Source organism: Gallus gallus, chromosome 1 (assembly GCF_016699485.2).
Source record: "Gallus gallus isolate bGalGal1 chromosome 1, bGalGal1.mat.broiler.GRCg7b, whole genome shotgun sequence".
NCBI lineage: Eukaryota > Metazoa > Chordata > Aves > Galliformes > Phasianidae > Gallus > Gallus gallus.
In genome coordinates this window covers 166,127,882-166,145,399 of record NC_052532.1, presented here as the reverse complement: position 1 = coordinate 166,145,399, position 17,518 = coordinate 166,127,882, and the positions used below count along the sequence as shown (strand labels likewise).

Sequence of the window (17,518 nt, the reverse complement as noted above, 5' to 3'; positions counted from 1 at the left end):
CAAAAAAATAATTGCTGAAGCATTTTCCTATGAAAATGATGAAAAATATGTTAAACTAATTTTCTCATATGATAATAAACCTCTGGATACAGCAAAAATAAAAATAAAAACAAACACCTACTTTCTATACCTTTACATCCACAAGAATTTTGACAACCCCTGACATTCTCAATGAAAGATACGAAGTTAGTCTTGGGTGATTGTAAAATTGCCTTGGGCAGCTTCATTTGGGGAAAACAAATATAGAAACAAAACATTTAAAACCATAATCACAGAATCACAGAATGGCCTGGGTTGGAAGGGACCTCAAGGACCATGAATCTCCAACCCCCCTGCCAGGCAGGGCCACCAACCTCCCCATTTACTAGACCAGGTTGCCCAGGGCCCCATCCAATCTGACCTTGAACACCTCCAGGGACGGGGCATCATGTGGGTTATCTTCAAACTTCATGAGCTTCAAGGCCATAAAGGAAAGATATGCACTCATAATAGCACGTATGAGTATATAGTTGAATAGATTTTACAATTAAACATCGCAATGTTAATGGTAAGCGTAAGCAAAACAGAATATAGGTTATCGTTCTACATATTGACCTGAGAACACAAGGAATAAGCTGTTCCTGTAGAGTTTGCAAACAAATTTAAGGGTATTAAGCACGAAAAGAAGGAACTGAAGAGACGACATGATCTTATTCCCCTGCCATGAACAGTTGATTGTTAAAATGCAGAGACACTGCGTTACACCAACAAAACCTGATGCATTGTCTGTGATTTACGCTGTTTTCTCCAATGTCCTCTCTTATTTACAGCTGATAACCAAGGCTATAATACAACTGATTTTAAAACAAACTATCCTTTAAATTGTGGAGTGGACCTTCCAGATCTGATTGGAAATAAATTCTTGTTTATTTACTTATTTATTTTAAGAGTTTAGTAACTTGAACAAAGTCCAACTCGGAGGCTACAGTTAGTTTAATTTTCTGATATAGACTACACAAGGGGTCAGGTATTTAAGGAAAGAATGAAAACAGAATATTACTGAATAAAAGGAAGCCGCAGGACATCAGTGTTAGCCAAGACATATTAATATACTTCATTTTCTCTGGCTCTGTGTTCATATAATCAAAAGTTCCATCTCAAAGAACCTGCTCTTTTGGTTATCAAACTGAAAGACTCAAAACTTCTATATTCCTTTTTTTTTTCTTACTTTTTCCTTCACCACTTTCACACTCTGTAGTTTGCCAACTGCCCTCCACTGCCCAAACGTCCACTGACAGAAAGTTCTAACTCAGTCAAGAAAATCAAAAGAGTTTGGAGGCTGCACAGATGGAAAATCATTAGAATAAAACCATTAGAGGCAAAGACATTAAATGCTGTTTCACTTCTTATGGTGATTAACTCTTCAAATGTTCATTTAAGGTACCATAGATAAGGGCATATCTAAAGAATCAAATCAGATTTTAAAGCAGATCAAAATTCAGTTATCCTTTTAATACTACTTCTTTTATAAAATGAAGATCACCAAGGAATTCAAGAGACCTAAGGAAAATAACCTTTTGCCACGGCATCTTCAAGCTTTAGGAACATTATTCTTGTATAACAAGTTACCAAACTGTTGATATATAAGTTTGGTCTCATCAAACAATAAATGGTGATTGAACAGCCAAATGAGTTTGGACATCCATATACAGCTTCAGTCACTGGAGGAACATTCCTTCACCAGGCAACATCCCACACACAGAGATTTCACTATAAGAGCAGATACTAACTGAAACTGGAGCATTATTTTAACATCTTTTCTCTTCCGTATAATTATTTTATTTTGCTCAGCATGAGACTTATTTTCTAAGAATAAACTAAGTATTGAGAAAAAAAGATGGCAGCACAACCCTCTGGTGAGTCATCCACTCCCAACATTTTCATGCCATCCACGAATCTCCTGAAAGTGTACTCCATCATTAATGAAGATATTAAACAAGCCTAGATCCAGTTGTACTCTGTTCTTTAGTGGCCTCCAACCTGATGTTGAACCAATGACCCCCTGGGTTCAGCCATTCAGCCAGTTTTCAATCAGCCTCACTGCCTGCTCATCCAACCCATATTTCAGCAGCTTCTCTAAGAGGATCTTATGGCAGATAGTGACAAAAGCCTTACTGAAGTCCAGGAAGACAATATTCACTGCTCGTCACTCATCCATCAGGCTGGCAATTTCATTACAGATGATTACTGGTTTGGTCAGGCATGACTTTCTCAGGACAAATCCATGCCGACTGTTCCTGATGGTTTTCTTCTCCTTAAGGTGCCTTGATATCGTTTCCAGAATTAGCTGCTCCATCATCCTCCCAGAGACTGAGATGAGGCTGACTGGCCTGCAGTTCTTCTGGTCCTCTTTCTTTCATTTTCTGAGGACAGGAGCAACATTTGCTTTCCTCCAGTCTGTAGGCACCTCTCTCAGCACTGTCAGTGCTCATGGTTGCATCCCACCAGAGTCCATGGATTGAGAATGTCCACCTTGCACAACTATTCCCTGACTTGGTCCTCTTCCACCAAAAGGAATGTCTTCCTTGTTCCAGACTTTCAGCCTGGCCTCTGGGACCTGAGAAGGGCAGTTTTCCTGGTAAAGACTGCGGCAAAGAGAGATTCAGTACCTTGTCCTTTTCACTGTCCCACGTAACCTGGTCTTCTTTTTCCTTCTAGAGAGGGCCCAAATTTTCCCCACTCTTCCTTTTGTCATGAAGGCACTTGTAGAAGTCCTTCTCGCTGTCCTTGTCCAGATTCAATTCTATCAGGGCTTCAGCTTTCCTAGCTTAATTCCTGGCTGCTCAGCTAATGTGTGTGTATTCTAATATTAAATACTAATATTAATTAATAACTAATGCTGATCTAACTATTTTAATACTAAATACTTATATTAAACTTATGACACTAGTCACATTCTCAACAAAAATAGGAGTAGCTAAGTCATGAAATTGTAACTAGAAGCTAAGAACAGATAGTACTTTTTTCTGCTGCGTTCTTGGCTCAGAACAGGTAATGTCAAGTTCTCAAAACACACAGGAGGCAAGAAATTTGTTTAAACATTCCCCATATTGTATGTAGTACATTAATAATCTTGTATAAGGAATACTTTAGCAAATGTACTTTCTTTTGTTCCTACAGCACTCTAGGAACATAACAACAAAAACCACAGGAGTACAAACAGAGAGCTGAGCTATAAATAGACTTTTTTTTCCTACTAAAATTATTACTAGAATTTCTTGGTAAACAGTTTTAGTTGAAAGAAGCCTGAGAGAAGGTCTCATAAGATCCCCTTGCAACCTGCAACATTTCTAGCTAGAGTTTATACAAAACCAAACAGTGAAAATACTGCCTGGAATAAGACAGGCCATCAGAGACATCTAATTATACTCCGTAACACTTTGCTATTTACATAAAACAGCAACAAGCAAAATAAAAACCACTCCCATTTTTCATACAGGAAATTAAAAACCTTAATTATACAATCATCATTATCAACTCAAATGTTACTATTTGGAGCCACAGGAGCATTTTACAATCACTGGGAAGAAGAGAAACAAAGAAACAAATATTTATACAGGCTCTGAGTTTATTTCAAAAGTATGATCACATTAAGTTTATTAAAACTTTTTTACATGACAAAGATAAGCACTGAGAAGCTGACTAAATCCGGATTAATTTGGCTCAGCAGTCATAATTTAGATCTATGAAGAATATATGTCTATATTTACAGTCCTGTAATTACAAAGTGACATGCTATTTCTTCCCACTGGAGCCTCACTCAAGTCAGTGAGCAGGATCTAAGGTGTTCAGAAAGCAAGAAAATGTTGTATTGTCCTCATCATCTGGCTATGCCATGCTACCCAGTCTTTATGTTGGATTCAGAGTTGTTAATTTCTTTTCAGTAAGACACTTCACACCATCACGCTATTCAAGCATCGGTTATCTTCTTATCTGCCCTATGGATCAAGAATATGCTACTCTTCTCTTAAGAATACAGAGAGTAAATCACTGACAAAGCTGAGGGCAGAACTTCAGAATTTGTCTCCAGTCACTTCAGATTGCTCATTCCTGTGGATCACAGATGTACTTAGTATTTAATGTTTCCATGGACCTCAGGAGAAGTGGTAAGAACCCAGTTCATCTATTACAACATCCAAAACCAGATGACTTGCAATTTTAGAGGCCATCCACCCCAAAATGGCTTTAAGTCATCCTTTAATGTCAACGAGGAAGGAAGACTTACATACAGAGTCAGCTGTATGTCAGCTAACCTGTCAAGAACAGCCTACTTCCTTGTAATCACAGAAACACAGAATGGCCCGGGTCGGAAGGGACCTCAAAGATCATGAATCTCCAACGCCCCTGCCACAGGCAGGGCCACCAACCTCCACATTTAATACTAGACCAGGCTGCCCAGGGCCTCATCCAACCTGGCCTTGAACACCTCCAGGGACGGGGCATCCACAGCTTCTCTGGGCAGCCTGTTCCTGCACCTCACCACTCTCACAGTAAAGAACACCCTAATATCTGACTTAAATCTTCCCTCCTTCAATTTAAAACCATTTCCGATTGTCCTGCTATTATCTACCCTTTCAAAGAGTTGACTGCCCTCCTGTTTGTAGGCTCCCTTTAGGTACTGAAAGGCTGCAATGAGGTCACCCCGCAGCCTTCTCTTCTCCAGGCTGAACAAGCCCACCTCCCTCAGCATGTCACAGAATCAAAGAATCACAGGGGTGGAATGGGGATCTCAGGAGATCAAGCCCAACCCTCCTGCTAAGGCAGGTTCCCTACAGTAGGTCACACAGATAGGCATCCAGACAGGTCTTGAGTATCTTCATAGAAGACTCCACAACCTCTCTGGGCAACCTGTTCCGGTTCTCCATCACTCTTACCATATAGAAGTTCTTGCACATGTTAGTATGGAACCGTGTTCACGTTTTGGGCCATTACTGCTTGTCCTATCGCTGCATACCACCGAGAAGAGACCTGGCCTAATCACAGAATCATAGAATGGCCGGGGTTGAAAAGGACCACAGTGATCATCGAGTTACAACCACCCTGCTACGTGCAGGGTCGCCAACCACCAGACCAGGTTGCCCAGAGCCACATCCAGCCTGGCCTTGAATGCCTCCAGGGATGGAGCACAATCACCTCCCTCTTGCTGCTGGCCACCACTCTTTTAATGCAGCCCAAAACACAGTTGGTCTTCCGGGCTGCAAGCGCACACTGTTGGCTCGTGTCCAGCTTCTCGTCTACCAGGAGCCCCAGGTCCTTCTCCACAGGGCTGCTCTCAAGGAGATCTTCCCCCAGTTTGTATGAATACCTCGGATTGCCTTGACCCAAGTGCAGCACCCAGCACTTGGCCTTATTGAACGTCATTAGGTTTTCATGGGCCCACTTCTCCAGCCTGTCCAGGTCCCTCATGGATTCCCTTCCTTCCAATGTATCAACTGCATCACTCAGCTTGGCGACATTTGCAAACTTGCTGAGGGTGCACTCGATGCTATCATCTATGTCACTGATGTAAAAGTTGAAGAGCACCGGTCCCAAGACTGACCCCTGGGGGACACCGCTTGTGACCGGCCTCCACCCTGACACAGACCCATTGATCACAACTCTTTGGCTGCATCCAGCCAGCCAATTCCTAATCCATCAAACAGTCCATCCTTCAAATCCACACTTCTCCAATATAGAGAGAAGGATGTGGTGAGGGACCATGCCAAAGGCTTTGCAGAGGTCCAGGTAGATGACATCCAGGTAGATGTCACTGTAGGGGAAGTGCTCCAGCCCTCTGATCATCTTTGTGGCCCTCCTCTGGACCCTCTCCAACAGCTCCCTGTCTTTCTTGTACTGGGGACCTCAGACCAGGATACAGTACTCCAGATGGGGCCTCACGAGGGCAGAGTAGAGAAGGACAATCACCTCCCTGTGCCTGCTGGCCACCCCTCTTCTGATGGAACATCCAGCTTCATTCCCCACACACACAGAACCACACAACCACAGAATCATTAAGGTTGGAGAAGACCACTAAGATCATCTAGTTCAACCATCTAATCCACATGATTATCTGTCAGGTGAGACATGGGACCCACATGACTTAAGTCCCAAAAAGTTAGCTCCCACACTTGCTGAGCATCTTGAGCACTGTCCATCTTCTGTTAGCCATTTCTTACTGAATAAAGACCTATTCCTTTTGCAGTTTCTTCTTTCCAGTGTTACCATCCCCTCCCTCCCTCCCAGTAGTGTACCGTGCGCTGCTGACAGCAGTGTGGGACTAGATTTTGATAAGAATATTTGTGCTCAGGCATTATTTTGACAAGCTGCCAAAATTCTGCAGGCAACAAAAGCAACAAGAGAAAAAAGACTGTTTTCAATCTTTTGTAACTGAGCTAAAATAACACTATAGGATTTCAGGCAACAAAGAAAAAATACTTTTCTGGCTTTGTGGTTATCTCTGCTGAATTCCAAAAACCTACAATAAATAACAGAGTTAATAGAACACTCTTCTAAAAAATAATGAAGTACATAAAGCTTTTATAATGCAAAGTGTGAGACAACCTAACCTGGAATAAAGGGATGTCAACTGCAGAATACTGGTGTCCTTGAAAAATAATTAGAAGTGTAGTTCATCAGGCAGCAGCAGTAGCCAAAGGCCAGAGAAATGTGCAAATCTCAAATTTACCTCAGCGAGATGATAATTCCACATCTGTGCAGTGTTGACCTCATTTCTTCCTTTTCTGTCCCACACACTTCCTGGTCTAACATCTATGTGCAATCAAAATAACGTTGCCTGAGGCTGTTATCACTCCTTTCATAGGTTCTTTTTTTTCCAAGTATATAGAATGGAAACCAGAGGGATCCAGCGAGGAGCTGGAGAGAAGAGAGAGAACCTCTGAATCGGTAGCTACCAAAAGCATAGCCCCTGTTACAGAAAACCATCCCGATTTCAATCCTAACTACTGAACCACAAAGTAAGCTGTACCAAGAAATCTTCACGGAGGTTTATGTGGAAAACATCCTACAATGCAGCTTTAAACAGCCATGGAGGTAAAATGTCCCCAAACTGTGTAACTTGCAACACTGTTCTAGTACTCAAAATATTAAACTCAGTGAAAAAGCAGCTCTCCTTCTTCCACAGAATGACATCAAGAGTGTTTTGAAAGTCTAAAATATGAGCTACACAGGATTATGACTAAGTTTTTCAAAGCTGTGTGAATGATTTCGTTTTCACTGCTCTTGCCAAATCATCCTTTTCGCATTCATAAAACGTCCACTCAGAGGCATATTTCTTCAAAACATTCATTGTTTAAATGCATTCAACAGGTCTGATTTGGGTCTTAATTGTAGTAGATTAATTGCTCTGAAACATCAATATGCCATTAGATTGCCCTAAAACATCCAATGCTGTATTGTTAACAACTCAACAAGGAATGTGCATCCATCTTCTCTTTGAACCAGGACAAAATGCACATCCTAAGCCTAGAAAGCGTCCTGCTTGAAATTCAAGCACTTTTCCCCCAGTATCCGACCAGCTACAGGAATGAAATTGTTTTTCTAAGGACAGACAGAAGGCAATCTCTGATACAGCTATGTCTTGGTTCATGAATACCTTTGAAAACAGCAATCGAGCTCTTAGTTGTCACTAAAAAGCAACCTGGGATCTAACAGAAGGTGCACACGTGACATATCTGGAAGCAGATACAGCACTGCTATACAGCTGATCCCCTTTATGTGCTAACAAGGGCAAAACAGGGAACTAGGACATTCATTGTCCTCCTCATAAACCTGCACCAGCACAGCTGAATGCTGTGCAAGAGTAAACCACCTCCTGGCTTTCAAATCCAGAATGATTTAATCGTGGGAAAAGTGTGGGAACTTTCTTGTAACACACACAAGAAAAAAACTGCATGAAGTTGAACTGTGCTTTCAGCACAGACTTGGTAAACACATGGAAGAGTACAGCTGGATCCTCTTCTGGACAGATGGAATGAACTCTACGAACAAGATGAAGTTGGAAAATGTTATTTCACCCTCTGTCATCACTTCATTAGGTTTCTCCCTATTGTTGGAGGCTAGAAGACTTTTTCCTCTAATGAGTTTCGTTTTGTGAGTCATTAGGCTGCTTCCTTCATAATTCGGAGTCCTATCCGCAATTATACTGCAAGCTCGACTTTAGCAACACAGTAAAAATCTTCCATGAGTAAAGCACCTTTTCTAACACCCTTCTGTTATCCTTGTAGGCTTATGCATGTAGCAGACACCACTGGGGGATTCATCTCACCAGTTCCTTGCCCACCTGTGCAGACAGTGGAGAAAAGGCTCTTTTTACCAGTCCATGTACTTTACCTTCAATTAGGCACCAAACACAGGCCAGACATCACACTACAGGTGTCTGCTTCTCTTCATTTTAAAGTGCAAAAGATCAGCTCAATATTAGGTAAGATGAATATCACCTCTCTAAAATATATTTTCCACTAGTGCAGGCTCACTTTTAACCAAATTCCAGGTTAATTTTCTGCATGCAAAACACTACCTTAGATGGGAAAAGAAAGAGAAATAAACCCACTTATGAACACAAAAGCTAACTATAAATGTAACGTTTGAATCCAGAGTTTTGGTTACAGGCAAACTTAGGGCTTTACTTGGATCAAAGCAGATTAAAGTCAACCCTGACAGCAAAAACCCAAGCAGGTGCTTTGTTTTTACAGAATTCTGCCTGCATGCAAACTGCAAGAGGCTTGGCTGCATCAGTGCAGAGATAAGAGTCACTGAAAAAGGGGCTGAATACAAACGTAGGCTACATCTATTACTATCTACTATCATTTTTCATAATTATTTTTCATACTCCTGGGATTTTTTGCATACGTACATTAGTAAATCAATATAGCCATTCCTCCTTTGCTTCTAAATTTCCTAACTGGTTTCTCCCTATGGACAAGAATAAGGAGCGTACTCCACAGTCTAAATAAGGAACAGCAGGCTCAAATCACTTAATTTCTCACATTCTGCTTCTTTAATAAAGTGCTTTAAGATTGGGACTCAAGCTGCTGAAAGAGTACTCATATGTATCTCAGCAGAAAGGTCTAAGCAGATGGCCAACAACAGCTATAAGTTGCTTTTTCTGTGCTTCAGTGCTTAAATCAATTAATTCTGAATTATATTTAAAGAAAAAAAGCACTGTTAGCATTTATCTAGCATCTATAAAAATGTCAACATTGATTAACTCTGAAGAGCTGGAAACCTCAGATTAACTTAGTCAACAGCAACAAAAACAGATCTGTGATTTCACAGAATCACAGAATGGCCTGGGTTGAAAAGGACTGCAATGATTATCGAGTTTCAGCCCCTCTTCTGTGTGCAGGGTCACCAACCACCAGACCAGGCTGCCCAGAGCCACATCCAGCCTGGCCTTGAATGCCTCCAGGGATGGGGCATCCACAGCCTCCTTGGGCAACCTGTTCCAGTGCGTCACCACCCTCTGTGAGAAAAACTTCCTCCTAATATCTAACCTAAACCTCCCCTGTCTCAGTTTAAAGCCATTCCCCCTTGTCCTGTCACTATCCAGCCTCGTAAACAGCTGTTCCCCCTCCTTTTTATATGCTCCCTTCAAGTACTGGAAGGCCACAATGAGATCTCCCCGGAGCCTTCTCTTCTCCGAGCTAAACAAGCCCAGTTCCCTCAACATTTCTTCACAGGAGAGGTGCTCCAGCCCTCTCATCATCTTAGTGGCTTGTGCCTTTTCTTCATTAGAAATATGACACAGGCAGAACAAGTAAGCTGATGGATCGACTATTTAAAGCAGTGCAATTTTAAACTCTTTTCAAAATGTAAAAATCTTCAGTCATACATCTAATGAAGCCAAGAAAGTCAAATGCTACTCCAGTCAGAGACACTCAGCCTTTAATCTCATGCTCCAGATCACTTCAGGCAGGTTTATGAAATACATCAGCCTTCACACATCCTCACAGCCTAGAAATACGGTTGCGTGCTGTACAGAGAAGGTATGTGGACAGTCAGCACGCACGAGCAATGAGCAGATGCACAAAAAGGGTCACAGTGCAGCTCACTTAGAAAAGCTGCATCGAGCAGGATGTCTAAAAATGATGTGTTTGTTCCTCAAAGTCAGTCACTGAAACGTTAAAGAAATGCTTTAAAAATAGCTTCTCTATCATTCTAGAATTTGCATTTTTATATCTCTCTGTATCTACACGCAGCTCCTCTACCCAGCTTCAATTTGACACTTAGAAAAAAAACACACATCAGAAGCATAACATGCAAAGTGATCACTGATCATCAGTGAGCAGCAATGAATTTTTAAAAATAAGCCTGTTTAAACAGATTATTTCAGCAATTTAAACATGTACTTTTTCTAAAGAAAAAAGTAACGTTAGAATCATAGAATCATAGAATCATAGAATCATAGAATGGCCTGGGTTGAAAAGGACCACAATGATCATCCAGTTTCAACTCCCCTGCTATGTGCAGGGTTGCCAACAACTAGACTTATAACATATAACGTTAATATTATATGGGTGGCTTTCCTTGCAGATGCTACCATCTTTTAGGTTGAAGAATTTGGTGCTGATATAAATGTAGCATAAAAGACCAGATGAAAATTCTAACATGAGGAGATCTACAGTGAACATTTCAGGTGTCCCTAATTCTGTTCAATTCATTTTTTTCAATAGTAAATTCAGGTAACAGAACACACATTTTCAGAGCTGTTAAATATCTACAAATCCGATGAATTAGAACTGAGATTGTGGGTCCCAGTGATTCTGGGCAGAACGTGAGACACACGGCATTATGTGTAGATACCATATTAACCAGAGCTCTCCTCAAGTAATCACTGTACTTAGTAACAAATACTGCTGTCAACCCATTTCCACTGCAAAAAATGAAGATAACTAACAGTATAGCCCTACGTTTAAAAAAGTCACTGAGACAGGAGGCTGAACAGGAACAAAATTCACTTTAATTAAGACCTGCTAATTAATAACAATCGTAGAATCATAGGATCATAGAATCGCTAAGGTTGGAAAAGACCCACAGGATCACCCAGTCCAACCATTTGCCCTTCACCAATGGTTCTCGCTAAACCATGTCCCTCAACACAACCTCCAAATGCTCTTTGAACACCACCAGGGTCGGTGACTTCACCACCTCTCTGGGCAGCCCATTCCAGTGCCTGACCACCCCTTTTCAGAGAAGAAACTTAATGCTGAACTCGTCTCTTTTTGATGAGCTGGTTTTCCTTCTATACAAAAGAGAGAACGTTAAGGGAGATGTAAAAGTTTGGTTTTTAGTTTGTTTTCTACAGGCTTTGGCATATGTCCTGTGCTGAAGGAGCAGAGGAAACGGACTGATGCCTGAATTTTTGTATTAAGGTGTGCTGAAGCCTGGTTCAGGTAGTGTCACCACCTGATAAGAAAACATTTCAATTCCTAGATATAGGAAATTTAAGTCACATTCCAGCAACACATTTCAATTTAAATTAGGGAATAAACTGAAAAACAAATAATAGGGCAATACATCATTTCAAGATTTATGGTTATTAAAGATACTACTCTTTTTTACTTAAGACTAATACGCCTTAATTGCAGACTCAGTTTATAAAGATCTTCCAACAAGCTAAACAAAGAATCGCATAACTCCATTTGCTTTCCATCAGAAACTCAAATCAAATACAGGTCAGATATACGTTGCAAAAGCAAGGTGAACCACCTCTGACTACTGCTAAAGCCTTATAATTCCTAACAGAGCACCGCCAAAATCAAGCATAAGCATGCACATATGAAACAGTGATTTTATTTTTTTCTCTCTACAAATTATCAGTGCAACAGTTCAGTAAATTATGAGCAAAACACAATTAAATTAGATGACGGGAAATGTACAACAGAAATCATCAGCAATTTTCAATCTAAAAAAAAAAATCCCCAAAGCAAATGATTGCAGCCATCAGATCACATTTTGCATGTTTTTTAACTTCACACACAACCATTGTTGGAAAGGACTGAGGGCCGGAGGTAAAGGCATTTTAGATGGAAAGCAAGCACAACGCAAAACTATTAAGAATAGCCAAGCTGGATGGATTACTATGAAACGCTGCACTAAGAATCAGTCAAATATACTATATTAAAGGCTTCTAAAATCATATGCCATTAAATGGTTTGAGATACCTAATCAAGTAGCTATACAAAAAGGAAATGTCCTCTTAACAGCCTGATTATTCCACTGACCCCTTCACTGAATCTTGTATAGGCATTTATCCGCAGTTTGTTTAAGAAAAGGTATTTGCTCTCAGAACCTCTTCAGTGGTTTTAATGTGGCCTCCTGTTGAATTAATAACATCACACTTCTCACAGTAACATCGCTTAGGTCCATGATTCTGTTTACACTTTCCCTACCAGACTCAAGGGAAGAGTTAACCCTATGCTCTCATACTACCACAACTAGATATATCCCTACACACAAATAAGATAAATAAAATAAAAATAGAATGGGGGGTAGGAGTGGTTACTAAGTAGAAGAATAATGACCAAAATACATGCATCTCCAAGCAAAACTAAGAAACTTAGGGGACAGCCATATCGCTAATAACTCAGCAGTAACCACACAGACAAAAAGACAAATTAAATTAAATGAGAAGATGCTGGAAATGGATAATTAGAAAACAACTATGATGCAGAAGATACTGCCAGCTAGCAGCTGGAGTGACTAACAGAGTATTGATAGAAAGCAGCCAGCTCCATCCACCAATTACATGGCTGTTTACAACCTTCAGGGAACACGTGGTCTTTAAAACCAACGTTAATGTCCAAACAATTTTCTCCTCCTTGAAATAAAACAGAGTTTCCACTGCATGTTGATTCACTTCAGTGGCTTTGGGGGTGAAAAGGAGGAATGGGGAAAACACAAAGTGAAATCTCCAACTGCGTATGCTCTCCTGAAGAGGAAACTGTCCAAAATCACTAAGAATTTCTATATGAGATACATATATGTAGCATTTACAGCTATATATGTATTCATATGTGTCCAAAAAAGGGCCACAAAGGAGGGATACAAAGGAAAGTCTGAAAGGGAAGAAGTACAGGAGTGGCTGAGGCCCTCTGGTTTGTTCAGCCCGGAGCAGAGGAGGCTGAGGGGAGGCCACACAGCAGCCTACACATAGATTTGTATACATATTTTGTATATACGAACATGTGCGTGTGTGTGTGTACTCAAAGTATTTTTCTCAAATTTGGTCAAAGAAAATCCAACTCTCAGATGATCCCATTGCATCATACTACCCAACTTATCCTTTGAAATCATCTGGTTTTTGAAAACGTGTGTTTTTTACTCTGCCTGCCATGGGCTTTCAACAGTGAACTCCTACTGCTCATCATGGGCAGACAACAGCCTACTGTACAAAGGGTGTTCCATAAGTAATGCCTCCTATTTTATTAAGTTGGCCCATGATGTCAGAAGCGGATGACGGCAGCACAGCAGTAGAGGTTGAACCTTCTCACAATATCCCATTACATTTTGTTGCCGTGTGATAGATGGCAGGGAAATGCATATGAAGCACAGGTGTGTCACTGAACTCCTCCATGTGTAAAACATGGCACCCACTGACGTTCATTGGTGCATGCTGAAGGTTTATGGAAACCGAACAGTGGATGTGAGCACAGTCAGGCAGTGTGGTGCATTTCAGTAGTTACAAGCACAGCATGCAGTCTTTTGCTCATCACCGGCAAAAACCCATAGCTAATGGTGGTGTTTTGTAACTGAGAATTTGATCTAGTAGTGTTATTGTGCTCTTTGTATCTGCTGTAGTTTGGATGCACTGGGACTTAAAAATGCTGAGGAAAAAAAACTGCAAGAGAACCGGCAAAACATAACAATGGGTTATTTCTCCCATCTTAACATCTGTTGTCTGAATTAACATGGAAACAGTCAATTATTAAACCAGAGTAATCACAACAAATAGCAGGAGCTCCCTGTGTCTGACTTGACTTCCTACAAGTTATTGTTTCTTGCTAGCATCCACTTAGCCCATTTATTACAAACAGTAAACACTCTCAATTCTAACCCAAGCAGTTTCTCTCCTGTTTTTTTTTTTTTTTTAATTATTTATTATTGATCGGTGGTATCAATGTCTTGAGTTTGGCCTATCAGGATGTGATAAAAAACTGTCTTGTCAGTACTAGTACAAAATGAACCAAACCTAGTGATGAAAACTGCTTATACAGCCAAGAGATTCAAAATAAGGAGGCATGCTTATTAAATCATGTATTAAATTAACAACAAAATTCAAGATATTGTAATCTATACCACTGCCTAGACACTGTACTATTCTGATGGAAATTTTAACCTCACCCTTGCTCAAGTGATAGAATAGTTAAACCGGGCCTTTGTAGAGATCTCAGTGCATGGAATAAATGAAGCAGAAAGATTGGACTTTATTCCTCTTCCCACACAATTCACGCTCTCCAAATAATAGTTTGTAACTTCCTGGTGCACCGTGTTTCTGTCAGCACTCGCTCAGCTGCAATAACCAAGGGTGCTAGGTCAGCTCGTGCCTTCCCCTCTTCCCTCTTACTCACCCTAAGCAGGTCCCTGCCTTTTTAACACCGTTCGTCCGCTTTCACCTACTCTGTTCCACAGTCTCATTTCAAAACTGATCATTTCCTGATCTGACTATATCTAATTAGACTGAATAACCCCAAAATTACTCCTTCACATGAGCAGCCCCCCCCTCCCCCCAAAATGCTATACATAGGTGAAAATACGTAGACCTGAAAAATAAAAGGATCAAAAATAGTGTAAAAAGCTTAAGAAGGGGAAATAAAGTATTTGTTCTGATGATACAGTTGTACAGGCATCGCGAAATCTCCAAGTTCTTTCCCATATGCCAATATACCAAATTCCCAGTCACTCAACTGGTGATACACTACGTGAGCTACGCACTTTGGGCTAAGACATCATGAAAAGGAGAGTTCATCATAGAATCATAGAATGGCTTGGGTTGGAAGGGACCTCAAAGATCATCAAGCTCCAAACCCCCTGCCACAGGCAGGGCCGCCAACCTCCACTTTCATTACTAGGCCAGGAGTTATAGAGAGTTATAGACAAACAGCCAACGTGGCTTACAAAATCCGCCAGTGGAACATCATGCACTTTATTTTCTCACTTCTTTTTGTTTTCCCAAACTCTCCCAGATCAGTTTTGAGCCAGATCAAGCTCACCATGCGGGCTGCACAAACCTCCCTTTTCCCTTCCTGATTTCCTTTCTAGTTTTAGGACGAACAGTCTGACGTCGCTCCCCTCCTCAGTGAAAAGGCTGCGTTTATCCCCAATTTAACTTCTTCTTCTTTTTTTTTTTTTTTTTTTTTTAAGTAAAATTAATCTCTAGCATGCTCAACGGAAGTTTTCCACATGTTCTATTTGGATGAGCGTGTATTAGTTAGTCGTTCCTATTTTTAGCTGTTTTGCCTTACTTTACAGTTTATTTCCTTAAATAGCAATCTGGATATCGACACAGAGCTGCGCAGATAAAAAATAAAACATATTCCCTGTTTTGCATACATTTAGGGACATGGAATTTGGAGTTTATAAATAGGAATATCTAAGTTTGAGGAGCGGTGAAATACAGCATCATACTGTTGAACTAGATATTCTTATTTCATTTTTAGGACATGGTACCTTATGCCAATTTTTCATAGGAAGTTGATTCACTTAATTTTAGACACCTTTTTTTTTTCCTTTAAATGATAGAGCTGTAGCAACTGCTATAAAATTCAATGGCAATCCTGCTTGTATTATAAACTTTATTCTGAATTCCCTTCAAATTTGAGGTACCTAAACTTAGGTGGGTAGTATCTCCCTCTGGAGGCCTTCAGAGGCATCTTCTTCTTTCTCCTGCCAAGGCAGGAAACTTTCACAGCAGGTTGGCTTCAGCATGCCAACTCAGCCTAAGATGCTTATCTCTCCCTCCCCTTCCGTACCACTCATCCCGATCACTGCTCTGTATTGTACCCTCCCGTCAGCTATGCTGATGAGTTATAGCTTGTATCAATGAAATTATTCAGGTCAGATTATTCTTCTTTTATTTTGAAAATAGTTATTTTCAGCTGAGATGTCTTTAAAAATCTCACACCAGCATAACTAAGAGGAGCAAATGGCAACACAAAACCAAGGAGCCACTGAAAAAGGACCTTGATGGGAGCCGTACATTTCTTAAGGGAGTTTCGTCAATGAATGGTGATATGAATGGTGCATAGCATCAGTATGGTTTCACCACAGTGGCAGCCTGGGGTGCAAAACACCGCAATAGAAACACAGGGAAAAAAAAATAGCTTGGAAAATCTCACTACAAATCAGAGGAAGGTGCAATTCTTAACAGCTGTACAAAGCTCTGTCCACTTTAGGGAAAAATTAAAGCATTGTGATTAAAGCACTCTGCTCAACCAAGCTGAGAAGAAGGAAAACCAGATGTATTTTCAAACATGGTAACGAGTCACGTAATCAGGTTAGTTAGCAACAGTGGAGCAGGAAATTTTGAACAGACATATCAAACACAGGAGCAGGAAGGGAAAAAAAGAGCTCCGTTTTCATACAGTGCAGTTTGCTGTTTTTTGTAACTTTGATAATTTCTGAATTTGAATTAACCCAAATCTTCTCCTGCAAGTAATGCAGTGTGTTTACCAATGACCTTTTTTTTGGTCATTTGGCTGGTTTTTTTGGCTGGTTCCTTTCAGGTTTTTCCTCTTCTTTCCTTTATCTGCCTGTTCACTAAACACCCTAGGAAGGCAATTGTTCCTAACCACCTAGGCAGCTTCGTGACAACCCTTGTGTTTAATCTACCTCAGACTTGGAGAAATCAGTCACACCATTTATATGATAACACAGAACATGATATGCTAATATATAATAACCTCTTTCTCCTGTAGGAATACTTCTCGGCTGCCAGCAACTTGAGAGCATACTTACTGACTCCAAATTTTTACATTACATTTTATAATACCGAAGTTGGAAACTCATTTAGTCATGACTAAGATTGGAATTTTTTCATACTTATTTTTAGCATTTTACAGCTTTTCATTAAAACAATGCAATGAAAGGAACAGTTTAAAGAAGATATTTTTGTGGTGATGATCTTACCACAGCACACCTCTGTTCCATAGCAACGCAGACAGCGCAACACAGATGATAACAGAAACATCAATAAAACAAGTAAATGAAATCGTTTAATACTACGCAACGCTAAAAGTTGCCATTTTGCAAGTAACTGAAGTAAAAGAAGAAAGCAGCCGTGTTCAGCAGGCAAACATTGCCTCACTTCTCTGTGCTCTGGAAATAAAGCAGCATAAAATACCAGTTTATCTACTAGCACACACTGGTAAGCATGCGGCAGCACAATATAATGCCCTCCTTGATGGGTTCTAAACACCTGTGTTCCTGCAGTGCCAGGTATGTACTTATTTCAGTAAAGTAAGAAGACAGATACTTTGGAAGT

General features: G+C 40.4%; 1 protein-coding gene across 4 annotated transcripts in view; it reads right to left on the bottom strand.

Moving 5' to 3' along the window:
* Window positions 1-17,518, bottom strand: part of DGKH (diacylglycerol kinase eta) — a 172,343-nt gene that overhangs the window by 124,166 nt on the left and 30,659 nt on the right. The gene's annotated exons all lie outside the window — the stretch shown is intronic.